At 34.0% G+C, this 13,660-nt stretch overlaps 1 pseudogene across 1 annotated transcript; it reads right to left on the bottom strand.

Moving 5' to 3' along the window:
• Positions 1–280: 280 nt before the first annotated feature.
• LOC148622511 (protein amalgam-like) lies at positions 281–13,414 on the bottom strand (annotated as a pseudogene). Its single transcript, XR_015920890.1, has 6 exons — positions 13,379–13,414; positions 10,966–10,996; positions 10,001–10,126; positions 9,300–9,575; positions 6,446–6,568; positions 281–1,570 (listed from the first exon to the last, which is right to left on the bottom strand). The product of XR_015920890.1 is annotated as a protein amalgam-like (transcript).
• Positions 13,415–13,660: the final 246 nt, after the last annotated feature.

Below are 13,660 nucleotides of genomic sequence, written 5' to 3'. Positions count from 1 at the left end.
GAAAATGATTGTTAAGGTGAATAGACTAAGCACTTTTGACACAATTTGCTGTCATTTCTAAATCATCCAACTCTAAACAGCAATCAATTCTATTTTTTGGTGACAACATAATAACAAATAATGACTTAATCCTGACGAAATGCACATTTCCATATGGTATTCTAACACCCACATCAAGTTTCATAACAATCTTGCAAGTCGTTGAGGAGACGTTGCGGACACCACATGAGACCAAGTTTTACTGAAAAACACCTCAAAGGCAATACATTTGTGTTCAAATATAAATTCCTGGCATGCAATATGCAGGTATCCATGTTATATTACAACCCAAAAAGTTTCATAACAATATTCCAAGCTGCTTAGTTCCCAGAGCGCAAGATGATAAGTTTGCAGACAGGTAAAGGTCTGGTTCAGGCGCATTCATTGATCACTTTGTGTCTCACTATCTCAAAAATAGTAAATGATAGGGTTAATTAGGTAAGCATACATTGTATCGAAGAAGGGATTTTCATGGGAAATTAAAAAAAAATCTAAATCGCACCTAAAAATAAAAAAGTCCAATTTCTTGGGCTTGCTACCCTTTGGCACTAAGAAATATCTAAAATGGTATTGAAAAACGCAGGGAAGGACAGTCATGAGAAATTTAATCTTAAAAATTCAAAATCAGAGCAGAAATAAACAAGCTATGATCAAGAAAAAAATACTTGTTCGTGGCCTTTTAGAGAGCCTTTATTCTTATTGGGCTCAAATCACACCCCAAAAATCAACACCAGTCTTCCTTTTGTGGTATTGCACCTTGTAAAGAAGATTTAATCACTATACTCGGCGTCACATAAATAACATACTGTTAAAATTTGAATAAAAATATTTTCTACGACTTTATTGACACCTACCGTCGTTTAAATTGTCTTAAATGACTTGCTCATTCGTTTAGCCAATGTTTTAATTTCCACGAAAATGCGGAGACTCAACGAAAAATTGTTAGAAACTTCACATATTTGAGCCAAGTGTTTCTTAGGAAACCATGTATTTGTAATTATAATTAATATCATTGATACTATTATTATCGTCAGCAAAATCTTTTTAATGATACATAAACAAACGAAAGAAATTGAAATATTATAAATGTACCTAGGATAAAAGAGATATTACATACTCTAAATAAGATAATAAAGAAAGAAAATTAAAAATAAAATTAAAACAAATGAAAATATAAAGCGAGTGAAAAAAAAGACATTCATAAATGAGTTTTTACATGGCAATGGTATTTTTTATTAAAATTCCTTTAATAAGTTCAGCATCTAATTCACAGTCTTTATATTGACCATGTTTCTTTCATGAATAGATCGGCGTCATGAATAACGTCTTTGTTGGAAGCTTTTCAAATGAGTATTACCAAGTATTGTCAACCTGCCAGCATTATACACAAAGTAACAACTTTTAATGTAGAAAGGATATTCTGGTCATTTGAAAAAGTCAAGAATAATCATCAATGTCATGTGATACACTGAAGAGTACAGTATGTTACCATTATTTTGGTCTCTTGAGCTTACAGCTTCCCTGCCATTGCCTGTAAAGATAAAAGATTTACGTACGTTAAAACTTGAACGTTAAAAAAAATCTGATATTAACGATACAATGGTGTGAGAATGGAGACAAATGATAAACGTGGCTGAATTAAAATGTTTATGTCGGTGTTTATGAACTTAATCTCTGTACACTTTATTTATAATTTTTTATCTGAAAGAATAATCATCAATGTCGTGTGATACACTGACGAGTATAGTATGTTACCATTTTTCGATATCTAGAGTCTGAAGCTTCTCTGTCATTGCCTGCGAAGAGATCAGATTTACATATGTTCAAAACTCAAAAGTAAAAGAACACAATCAGATATCAACGATACAATGGTGTGAGTATGGAAACAACTGGTAAACGTGGGAGAATTCATTTTTTAGGTCGGTGATTATGAAATAAATTTATGTCCACTTTATTTATAAATTTTTTATCTAAAACTTGTCAAACTTTCTTTGAAAGAGTAATCAAGGGAACCAAGGTTATGGCAATCATTAAAAGAGTGTAATCCAGGGACAACGACCAGACATGGAAAACAGACATACACAACAAAGAACATAAAGTAACTGAAATCATACATACAAAGTAACAAAAGCAAATGAGCAACTCGGACTCCACTAAAAACTGGGAGCATGGACCAGGTGCACCGGTAGGGTAAGTGTCCTCTGCTTTTCTAGAAACACCCACCGAGTTGTTCATAAAAAGTCAAGTCCGGCTTAGTCGAAAGAGGAAAGGAAAACTATGACACGTTGAACAAATCAGTTTTTATGGCGCAGATGGATACACCGTAACGATCCTCGAGTTCATTATGACGACCATAAAACTTTTCTAATGATGACTTCAATCTTGTAGCAACACAACCCTGTTCATGAAGCCTATTTGATAGAATTCTAGCGCGATACAAAAGTCTGCGACCTCTGGCATAACGTATGAGTTGTGATATGAACACTCCATACACAGGTGCTGAAAGGATGTTGCCATAGATGAAAGGAAAGTTGACAGTTCTGAATGAAAAGTCATCACGTTTGTCGTAAAGTATGGTGGATAGTTTTCCTTTACCATCGATTTCTAAGTGTAGGTCAAGATATGAGGCTGATTTCACAGTGTCTGTAGTATCCTTTCTTTGGGTAGATGCGATGTGTCAAATCCCCAAAATTAGGACTGGTCAAAGATAATACGTCATCTATATAGCGGAAACTGAGATTAAAGGATCTAGCTAAACGATATTCTTTCTTTCTGATCAGATCAGCTATAAAGTCAGCATCATAAGAATGAAGGAAAAGGTCAGTAGTAGAGGTTTTGTTTTGATTTTTGTTTTTATAAAATATCATTTTACGCTGCTCATTTACTGTCTGTTTTTGACCTGTTTCTTTCGTTGTGATGAGATTATTTCTACTACAGAGAATGAAAGCAAGATGATTTAACGGATCCGTACATATTAAACGATCAGGAATAAGTCCTTGTACAAAGAAAATCTGAAACATTTTGCACAATAGACACATCAAGAAAAAACACCCTTACATCAAGTATCAACTTACTTACAGATGATGTTTAACCATGCATTATATTCAATTAGACTTTTTAGGAATGACGTTATATTTCTTGGTCTATGAAGAAATAACCTAAATCACGTGGTGCACATTAAATAACCTGCGTAGAAAGTTATTTTTGAGTGTGCACCACGGGCATTGAGTTTCTTTCAGACCGAAAATATATAACAGTCATTTCTTAGAATTAAGTTTTAGTATCAAAGTTTAGCGAGTAAATCATCAAAAAATTTTGTCACATAACAAAACTTGATCATCTGAAACTAAATTACTAGTGAAAACCATGAAATCGCTGTGCCGCTAGACAAGATGCGCATGAGAAACTCCCTCTCAATGATAAAATATTTAATAATCTGTTTATCGCTGTTTTGCTGAATTGTAAGGTATTAGTTTTCTTTTATTTTCAGTTTTCTTGACCTAATTATGTAAGATTTACAAGCGCTGCAAAATTTCCTTTCGGGACTATTTTTCAGCGACGTGCTTCGTGACGTCACGTATAATGTGTAGCTGTGATTTTTTTAATCGGTTAACTATGCCAGTCACGTTTAAAATTTGTGGATAATTTTGGGATTTATTCATTCTAATCGGGTAAGTTACTGTATTTAATCATTTTCCACGCTGGGATATAGAAACTAGGATAATTTTCATTCTCACTCGATTGGCATGAGATTGAAAATTATCGTATAGTAAGATCAAAGAGATTTTAAACAAAATAGCGATAATTCATCGTATAACCTACTACTAGAAGAAATACGGTAAAAAGTTGTTAGTAATTTTAAATACTCTAATGAAATCATACTAAATATAGCATATGTCATATTTTCTTTCACGACTCTAATTTGGACCCGAACGTAATTGGTAAACATGCCAAAAATGTAAACCCTTCATTTTCAGACCTTGTCATTTCGTTAAGCTGTTTTTTAATATTAATCAGTATGCACTTACAATGTAAAACAATAAAGTCAACAATGCCATTTCTACTGTTCGTGTTTTATTCTTATCTCACCATTGGCAAATTATTCATTTCAATGCAAACGTTGAATTTTCTCAAGTTATAAGAATGACATCTTGTACATCTATCACGTTCGAAGCATTTGCGATATTTGGGGGAAAATCCCATTATGACCTAAACAATGCCTGTTTTCTGTCAAGTAATAAATATTTTGATAAAACAAATTATCCTAATTAAATAATCTAAAATTAGACATTTCCCCCTCAGCATGTTATACCCTGTATATTTTGGGACCTATGTGGTTATACGATTCACATTAGAAAATGATTGTTAAGGTGAATAGACTAAGCACTTTTGACACAATTTGCTGTCATTTCTAAATCATCCAACTCTAAACAGCAATCAATTCTATTTTTTGGTGACAATATAATAACAAATAATGACTTAATCCTGACGAAATGCACATTTCCATATGGTATTCTAACACCCCATCAAGTTTCATAACAATCCTGCAAGTCGTTGAGGAGACGTTGCGGACACCGCATGAGACCAAGTTTACTGAAAAACACCTCAAAGGCCATACATTTGTGTTCAAATATAAATTCCTGGCATGCAATATGCAGGTATCCATGTTATATTACAACCCAAAAAGTTTCATAACAATATTCCAAGCTGCTTAGTTCCCAGAGCGCAAGATGATAAGTTTGCAGACAGGTAAAGGTCTGGTTCAGGCGCATTCATTGATCACTTTGTGTCTCACTATCTCAAAAATAGTAAATGATAGGGTTAATTAGGTAAGCATACATTGTATCGAAGAAGGGATTTTCATGGGAAATTAAAAAAAAATCTAAATCGCACCTAAAAATAAAAAAGTCCAATTTCTTGGGCTTGCTACCCTTTGGCACTAAGAAATATCTAAAATGGTATTGAAAAACGCAGGGAAGGACAGTCATGAGAAATTTAATCTTAAAAATTCAAAATCAGAGCAGAAATAAACAAGCTATGATCAAGAAAAAAATACTTGTTCGTGGCCTTTTAGAGAGCCTTTATTCTTATTGGGCTCAAATCACACCCCAAAAATCAACACCAGTCTTCCTTTTGTGGTATTGCACCTTGTAAAGAAGATTTAATCACTATACTCGGCGTCACATAAATAACATACTGTTAAAATTTGAATAAAAATATTTTCTACGACTTTATTGACACCTACCGTCGTTTAAATTGTCTTAAATGACTTGCTCATTCGTTTAGCCAAACGGCTTCTCCCTAAACAATGAATCGTTAAATTCCGGTCAGATTTTAATTCTAGGTGCCAATATTTACATTGTAAAAAGTCGGCCATGTTTACAGTGATCGGGTTGCTAGGAGATGATGTTTACGTTTAAATGGTTTGTCCAAAAACCGAAGAACCCAGAATGCACTTCGGCGTTATTTCGGATATCTCGGATTTATTTTACGCGAACAACGTACAATACCGAGAAGTTGATCAAGCAGACGATCGTCACCGGAGTTCGACGGGAACTTACGAACTTCGTTTGTAAACAAATCGTCCCGTAGAAACCAACATGGCGGATATTAGTATGGTATTTTCCCGTAAGGATTTGTTACGCATGATTTAAGCTAATAAGCGACTTGTTTAGGGAGAAGCCGTTTGGCTAAACGAATGAGCAAGTCATTTAAGACAATTTAAACGACAGTAGGTGTCAATAAAGTCGTAGAAAATATTTTTATTCAATTTTTAACAGTATGTTATTTATGTGACGCCGAGTATAATAGTAATATTATTGTCTGGACATGCATAGTTCTTAACTCAAGTTAACACACGAAAACCAATCGACTACGGTCGATGACGACGACGACGGTGCCATACAAATAAACGACCGCAATTTTTTTTTATTATTTTTTTTTTTTTTTTTTTTGTGGTGGTATAAAAAATTAAATTTAAATATTTGTGTTATGCATGGAAGATAAAACATACAAATATCAATCGTCAAGAGAATAATGAAATGAACGGTATAACATTTTAGTGACAGTGACAACGACCAATGACAAATGTCACAATGGAATAACCTGATTGAAGTAAGAATATGATATCTAAACTAGATAAGAAGATGTTTAAATAGAAGATTATACAAGAATATTCGTCTTTTGGTTGCTAATATCTCCTCAAGCATTATTTGAAAAACAACATGCATTTTTAACCCATTTTGTTTAATTTAAGATACCGCCAAAATATCAGGCTTACAAACCATTCAAACATGCCTTAAAAGCATGCGGGGGGCATTTTCTTGTTATTTCTACTTGACGTGCAAACGACTATATAATTTCCGGTGCAAACAATCTGTTTAGGTTCTGGTTTGAAAAGTATTACCATCAATTGTTTTGCTATAGTCATTCTCAATCATCCATATTGTCTTTGGAACAGTCGATATTACCAGTGGTGGGATGAACGTCGTTGTAGCCGTTCTTACAAGCCTCGGGTGGATTCTGTGATCTGGAAAGGCAAGCATACTGTTAGTCATTACGTGAAAATTAAATAAAATATGTTAAGAATAGGAAATAAAACCTTACAGTTGCGATCACTTCTAACCTCTCTTAAATTATGTAAGAATCTGTCAGGAAAACTGTTCTACGACAGCAGATAGAACAGAAATCCTTACAAATCATGCAAGGGTCTGACAAAGGCTGTCCTGGGTCAGGATACATTTAGCCCTATTCCCTGGCAGATCCTGACAGAAACTGTCTTGGGTCGCGACAAAGAAATTCGAAAATCTGTTCTAAACTGTCATACCCCTGGACAGTTCTGACTCTAAATCTATATATTCTGCGTGACATAATTTAGAACAGGAAGTCGGCGATTAATAATGGAAACTGTGTAACTAATGTAAATTAGCAAATCCGATTAGGAAGTAAATCTTGAATTCAAAATTTACATTGAATTTCCAATTGTGTAGAGCACATCATCATCATCATTATCCCACAATCACTCCATTGTTGTTCATTTCTCAATTTTCGTCGATCACGGCCCAGTCTCTCATCGTTCAAAAATTATCATTGTTTACATGTATAATTTTTTACATTCTGTCATAGACCGGTAATTAAATTAAATTATTTAATTACAAAATTAAATGTCTATGTTTCTGTTCTAAGCGTAAAAACGGTAACCGATAACTTTCAGATATTTGGTAAATCTCACTAAGTTCAAGATTGACAAAGTAGTTTTTAGGTGAAACCTACTTTTGAAAAACGTATATAAGGGTTACAAATCATTCTATAGAATGTTAAAATTGACAATTTTAGCATTGAATGGGTAACTGATACCTAAACATTTCGGTCAAAATTCTTCAAAATGCTATTTTTAGCAATGAATATGAGTGTGAACACTTCCAATTTACCTATATGGTCTAACATGTAGAAAATGTGGAAATTATAAATATTGGTTACATATAAGTAACTGTGATACCTATAAATTTTTAAAAGTTCTGGCAAATGTATGAGTGCAACAAAACTATTGACTAAAATGCTATATTTTTTTCAATATACAGTAACTATCATTTAGGTGGCTGAGACACATTAATTTCAGTCGAAGTTCTTTAAAAATGTCATATTCCTGCAAAATGTATGAGTGCCCAAGCTTTTAATTTCTGTGAGAGTCTAAAATTAATGATTAAAATGATACATTTTGCAATATAACTATCATATGGTGGCTGTGACACATTAATTTGAGTTAAAATTCTTTAAAAATGTCATATTCTTTCAAAATGTATGAGTTCGCACACTTTTAATTTCCAAAAGGTACTAAAATTATTGACTAAAATGCTATTTTTTTCCATATAACTATCATGTGAGTGACTGCAACACATTTATTTGAGTCAAAATTCTTTTAAAATGTTATATTCTTGCAAAATATATGAATGCGAGTACTTTAAATTTCCATGAGGGTCTAAAATGCTGATTTTTTTGTAATGTAACTATCATGTGGGTGACTGCGACACATATTTCAGCCAAATTTCTTCAAAAATTTCATATTCTTTCAAATGTATGAGTAGGACACTTTTAAGTTTGATAAAGGTATTAAATTTCTGTATGAAATGTTCTGTATCATACTGGTGACTGCGACAAAACAAAACAAATCAGTCCAAATACTTCAGTCAGGGGTAGCATGTGGTGCGGCATGCACTAATTTTTGTTGGCACTGCATGCCATACATAAAAATCTTGTCAAAGATTGGATAAAAAACAGGTTCTAACATAGCAAGTCTTCGTTTTCTCACGTACGAATCGGGATTCGTGTGCTACGCCTTTTTTGGAATCACGTACATACACTGTATATAATTCAGTCAGAGAAGTATTCTCTAGTTAATGTCTGTCAAAATATGTCAGGAAGTCTTCTAATCCACGTCTTAGCTCTACCTATAACAGTTTCTGATAGAAGAGTGTCAGGACCCATGACAGATTATGACAGGGCTTGTCCAAAGCCCTGACATACCCTGACAAGGTGTGTCGCGGGTCAGAACAGTTTCTGACATCTAATCCTGACAGAATTGAAGAGAGGTTAGAAGTGATCGCAGCTGTATCTATAAGGCGTCTACACGTTTGAAAATGTGAACACAAAGTTTGTTTGTTGGGGTTTAACGTCCGAGCAGCAATATTTCAACTATATTCAGACGATGAACATGAAGTTGATGATAAAATGAACATGAAATGAAAAAAAAAGGATGGGTCACAAGGACAATAGGGTCGACAAACTTCGATTGCCACTGGAAAAAGGGGGGATGGGTAAGGTCGGGCAATTTAGCCTCCTGTGGCGGAGCGCAAAGGTTCCTACTCTACTACCACAGGAGGGTTCTGTAACGTGCGAGGAACGTGGCATCTTTCCCAACACAGAGCACCACTATGGTTTGCGGTCAGGTTTTCCGTATTATAGCCTGACAACCCCAGCATGTAACATGCCAGGGGTACCCCATTCCACCACCTGGGGCACACATCCCAGTTGCTCTGTGGGCAGAGCGCCTAGCCCCCGGCTAGGTTTCTGGGCACTATTTAGTCGCCTTATACGACAAGCTTAGCGCTGCTGCAGGCCTATTCTTTTAACACCCGGACCTGCACGGGACGTGAACACAAAGTACATTGTTAATCTTTTTCGTTTGCTTTTAACTTACAAAGTACAAACTTCGGTACAATTGAATTGTAAAGTTTTCATTAAACTTTTCATTATATTCTTACCATAAAGCAGCATAACATTCTGATCTGTTCTGAGCATAACACGTGTAATTCCCTTAATCAGCATACGTGATATCCATAACATGGAGGCTCACGTAACTCTATGGTTACCTTCATCGTAAATTTCAACACGATGTTTCTTAGAAGCCGAAAGATCTTGGTTGTTAAACCTCCATACCAAAAGACTCATAGGGAAACCTGTGATCTAGCATTCCAGTAATGTTTCTCTTCCAGGTAATTGTCCGATTCTTCTCATATGAATTTCTACCTCAGGAGGAACTTCAATGCCAAAAAAAGTCCCTGATTTACTTATAATAGAATTCAAAGAAAAAAAACAACCTTGTGTGTGGTAAATTGATATATTACATGGAAGCGGAAGCAAGAATATTATATTCTGGTAAGCTAAACAGGTGGTCGATGATCCATATACGACTATGATCATTAAATATACACAAAAAAAAAGACTGACGTAGGTTCTAGAGTTGATTATGTAAAGTTGAACAAAATGTATGTGCTATGTCATATTCATCGCGTAGGTTTACCAGTATTTTTACGATAAATGTCTTTTCCCACTAACATTCAATTTCGTCTTTAATCTACAGAAATGCAGTCTGACTTAGATTGTTGAGTTGAAGAAAAAACATATTTTTATTTATATTGTCTAATACCTAATATGTTTGTTATACATATCCTTGTCAACTTACATTCAACTTCAACAACCATTTCTTTACTTACAGCCGGAGGAACGTCAATGAATGCAACACATTCGTAAATACCGTCACAATACCTGGATATGTTGTGAATGATAAGAAATTGACCTTTACCAACACCTGGAGAAAAGTGATAAATAGCTACTGTTGCGTGACAAATACTCTAAATTTTTAAGCAAGAAAACTTCATTGTAATCAAGTATAGCCCTAAAATATTGTTGGGATGTTATATGTAGGAAAGACGTCATCAAACAACTGATTCTTATTTCTATCAAGTGAGATATCCAAAATACATGTAATCAAATCTATTTATTTCAGACTTTCCTGAACTACACTATCAAGCTATTCTTAATAGCAATGACTGTTCGACCGGTGTTTCTAGAAAAGCAGAAGCCGTTTATTTTACCGGTGCACCTGGTCCATGCGCCCAGTTTTTAATGGAGTCTGAGTTTCTCATTTATTCTTGTTACTTTGTACATTTTATTTTGGTTGTTTTATATTCTATGTTGTGTTTATCTGTTCTTCCTGTCTGGTATTTTGCTTGGATTACATTCTTTTGATTTCCGCTTGAATCTTGGTTCCCTTGATTACTCTTTGTGTAAATTCAATATTAGAATTTGAGATAGTAGTAAATATATCTGTTATATGAAAAGCATAAGTGCATAATGACCATTGGAAGGGTTCCAAATCTAAAATATTTTAAACACACAAATTATTATAGTACATATTTTTTTAAATAATCTTATACATAACATTAATTTGATAATGTACATTCTTTATTTATCTCTCAAAATTGATATGAAGAGTTAAAAACGTATTTTCATATGTTTTACTGTAAATGTTATCATTAAAATAATAAAACAACATGTCATGTATGCTCAGCAACTAACCAGAATTAAGAAAATGAAGGAGAGTAATGCAATAGTAGTAGAAATTCAAAATAATACTTGGTTACTTACTTTCTTTGGTTTTGTTGCAGACTGATCTGATCTATACCAGTGAATAACGGGTGCTGGTAATCCAAAAGCAGTACAGGGCAAAGTAACAGTCTGTCCTTCTCTAGTTATAATATCACCAGACGACAAATTAACATCTAATCGAGGAGGAACTGAGGGGTAAAAAGATGTTTTAAATAGTATCTTCCTTTCATATCTATACAGGAAGGAATTTCTGAGCATATAAATGTTCTACCAGAATTGAAATACACATCAGAAAATGATAGAACGATTTTTAACTAAAATTAATATGTCCGGAAGAATGTTGTCTTCAGACCTACATTGTCCGTAGCATATTACAACATTGAGTAAATTCATTTTGGTAGATATGGTGAAGAGATATTTCTCCTTGAATACACAAATGAAACTTGTTACACTTAAGAACACAACATTTCAACACATTTTAGGCTATTCATTTGTTCCCACCAAGAGTTAGTTTACTTCTTATATTCAAGCGGTTTTCGTTGTTGGTGATAATATATGTGTAGAAAATGTGTTCGTCCTGAACTAGGGATCCATTTCACCAGTTCGACTTATCTTATCAATTAAAAGACAGTTTTGTATTTGAACTCTTTTGTAAGTAGTGCCTAACGTTCAATTACTGCGAAGTCGATTTTTCTGTCGTTTAAACAAGAGACAAATGGAATTGGCAAATGGCTTCGTGTGTCTATTAAATATCAAACACTTATCACCAGGCTCTGGAAAGCTTGTGTTCTTTTCTTATTTTCAAAAACCGTTTCACAATCAACTTTTTTTTCAAATTAAACCAAAGGTTTGTTCTCAAAATACCCTAATTCATTAAAAATAAAAGTGTATATAAATATTATTTGTTTACCTTTACACTTCCTATGACAGATGAACAAGTAAAAACCGCGGACGGAAAATATATGACATAATAATCGTTAAAAGAAACCGCTAAAATATGAAAAAGTATAAACAACTGAAGGAAGAATCAGTCTAAAATATCCTTGATTTCCTACTTTAATAAGGTTTATCAGCTAGTAGAAAAACCGATTTAATCGAAGTGACAATAATGTGTGTTAAGTTTTCATTATACGGAAAATGATTCCGTTATTGTTCCCGTCTAAATTAGTTTTTCATCCGTGTATTCAGTTACAATTTAAGCGTTTTTTTTTTTTTTCAAGTGAGCGCTCAACTTTGATCAGTGTGCACACGTGTAACTTGTTCGACCCACCCTCTTTCTTTTTTTATCTCCTCTTACCTACTTTTGTGGGGTTTTCTTTGTTAGAACATTTGCTGTTGTTGTTCTTAATTATGTATTTCAGAAACGCAAGGTGATAATCTTAACGACTGGAATCATTTATTGGATACACACCGGTCCATGTACGAGCCTGAGACTTGCATTGACTCAATGAGATCGGGACAGCTCATGAAGGAGAAAGAATACAAAAAAGGACCTCAGTTTTACTGAACATACATAAAACAGTCTAATTCTCCTTTGTAATATATAGAGCGATCATTGGTTTGTGCAACTCTTTCATTTTCAAATAGAACATGTATATTAATATGCAAATAAGATAAATGGACTCTACATCTTTCAAGCTATAAGTGACTTTTCTAGTTAATCACTCAGAGAACTTTTTCGTTCATATAGATATAGCTGTATTGAAGACGCTGATATCCAGTTAATTGTTATTCATTCATTCATTTTGTTCTGATATTGTTAATGTTCAAAAATATTTTATATTAAACAGGTGTCACAGTAAAGGCGGGATGAGACAAGATGAAGGGGTGGATCATGTCCCTATATCGTACGTTAGCAAATATAAATTAAGATAGGGTACTTCTGTGTTTTACCACAGAGTATTGTGATCTCATCTGAATGTACTACGTGGACCTGGTTCCTGAATTGTTCCCAGTTCGGAGCTCAGGCGTTCTTCTTTTTTAATAAGTGTATATCATACCAAAGAGTTCTTGGGGGAATATTTGAAACGTATTTGGGTCGATGGTCTACTGCGTCTCTCTATTTTGTGCTTTACGTAGAGGATTGTGGTTTTTACTGACGCCCATTAAAACACGGATAAGTCAATGTATGCACGGCGGTCCGTTACCGTCACCTTACCCCATCCTGCCTGCATTAAAAATATGAACTGTGACCATTACATCCACAATATATAGTAAGTTTTTTATTTATATTAGTTTATATAGTTATTCACGTCAAGAAGGTGAAATATAATGTTACATTCACAATTGTATTTATGATGTACATATTAAGCTGCGGACAAGTTAATAATCAACTGCATAGTTTTGGTCTTCCTGGTTCATGTGTGGAGTTTTTGATTAAATATACAATCATGGTAAATCTGACACAGTTGTCTATCAATGTGTTATCTTTATTCGAAAACTTGTGAAATACCTTTAAAATGCTTCTTTTCCTGTCTAACAAATTCATTTTATTCAAAGAGTAATCAAGGGAACCAAGATTATAGTGGTAATTAGAAGAATGTAATCCAGGGACAAAGACCAGACATGGAAAACAGACATACACAACAAAGAACATAAAGTAACTAAAAACATACATACAAAGTAACAAAAGCAAATGAGCAACTCGGACTCCACCAAAAAACTGGGAGCATGGACCAGGTGCACCGGTAGGGTAAGTGTCCTCTGCTTTTCTAGGAACACCTGTCGAGTTGCT

This window comes from Perna viridis, chromosome 3 (assembly GCF_037379345.1).
Source record: "Perna viridis isolate PV_CMFRI_1.1 ecotype Kerala chromosome 3, ASM3737934v1, whole genome shotgun sequence".
Lineage (NCBI taxonomy): Eukaryota > Metazoa > Mollusca > Bivalvia > Mytilida > Mytilidae > Perna > Perna viridis.
Note: the sequence above shows the minus strand (reverse complement) of the source record. Positions and strands in the feature narration are given on the sequence as shown.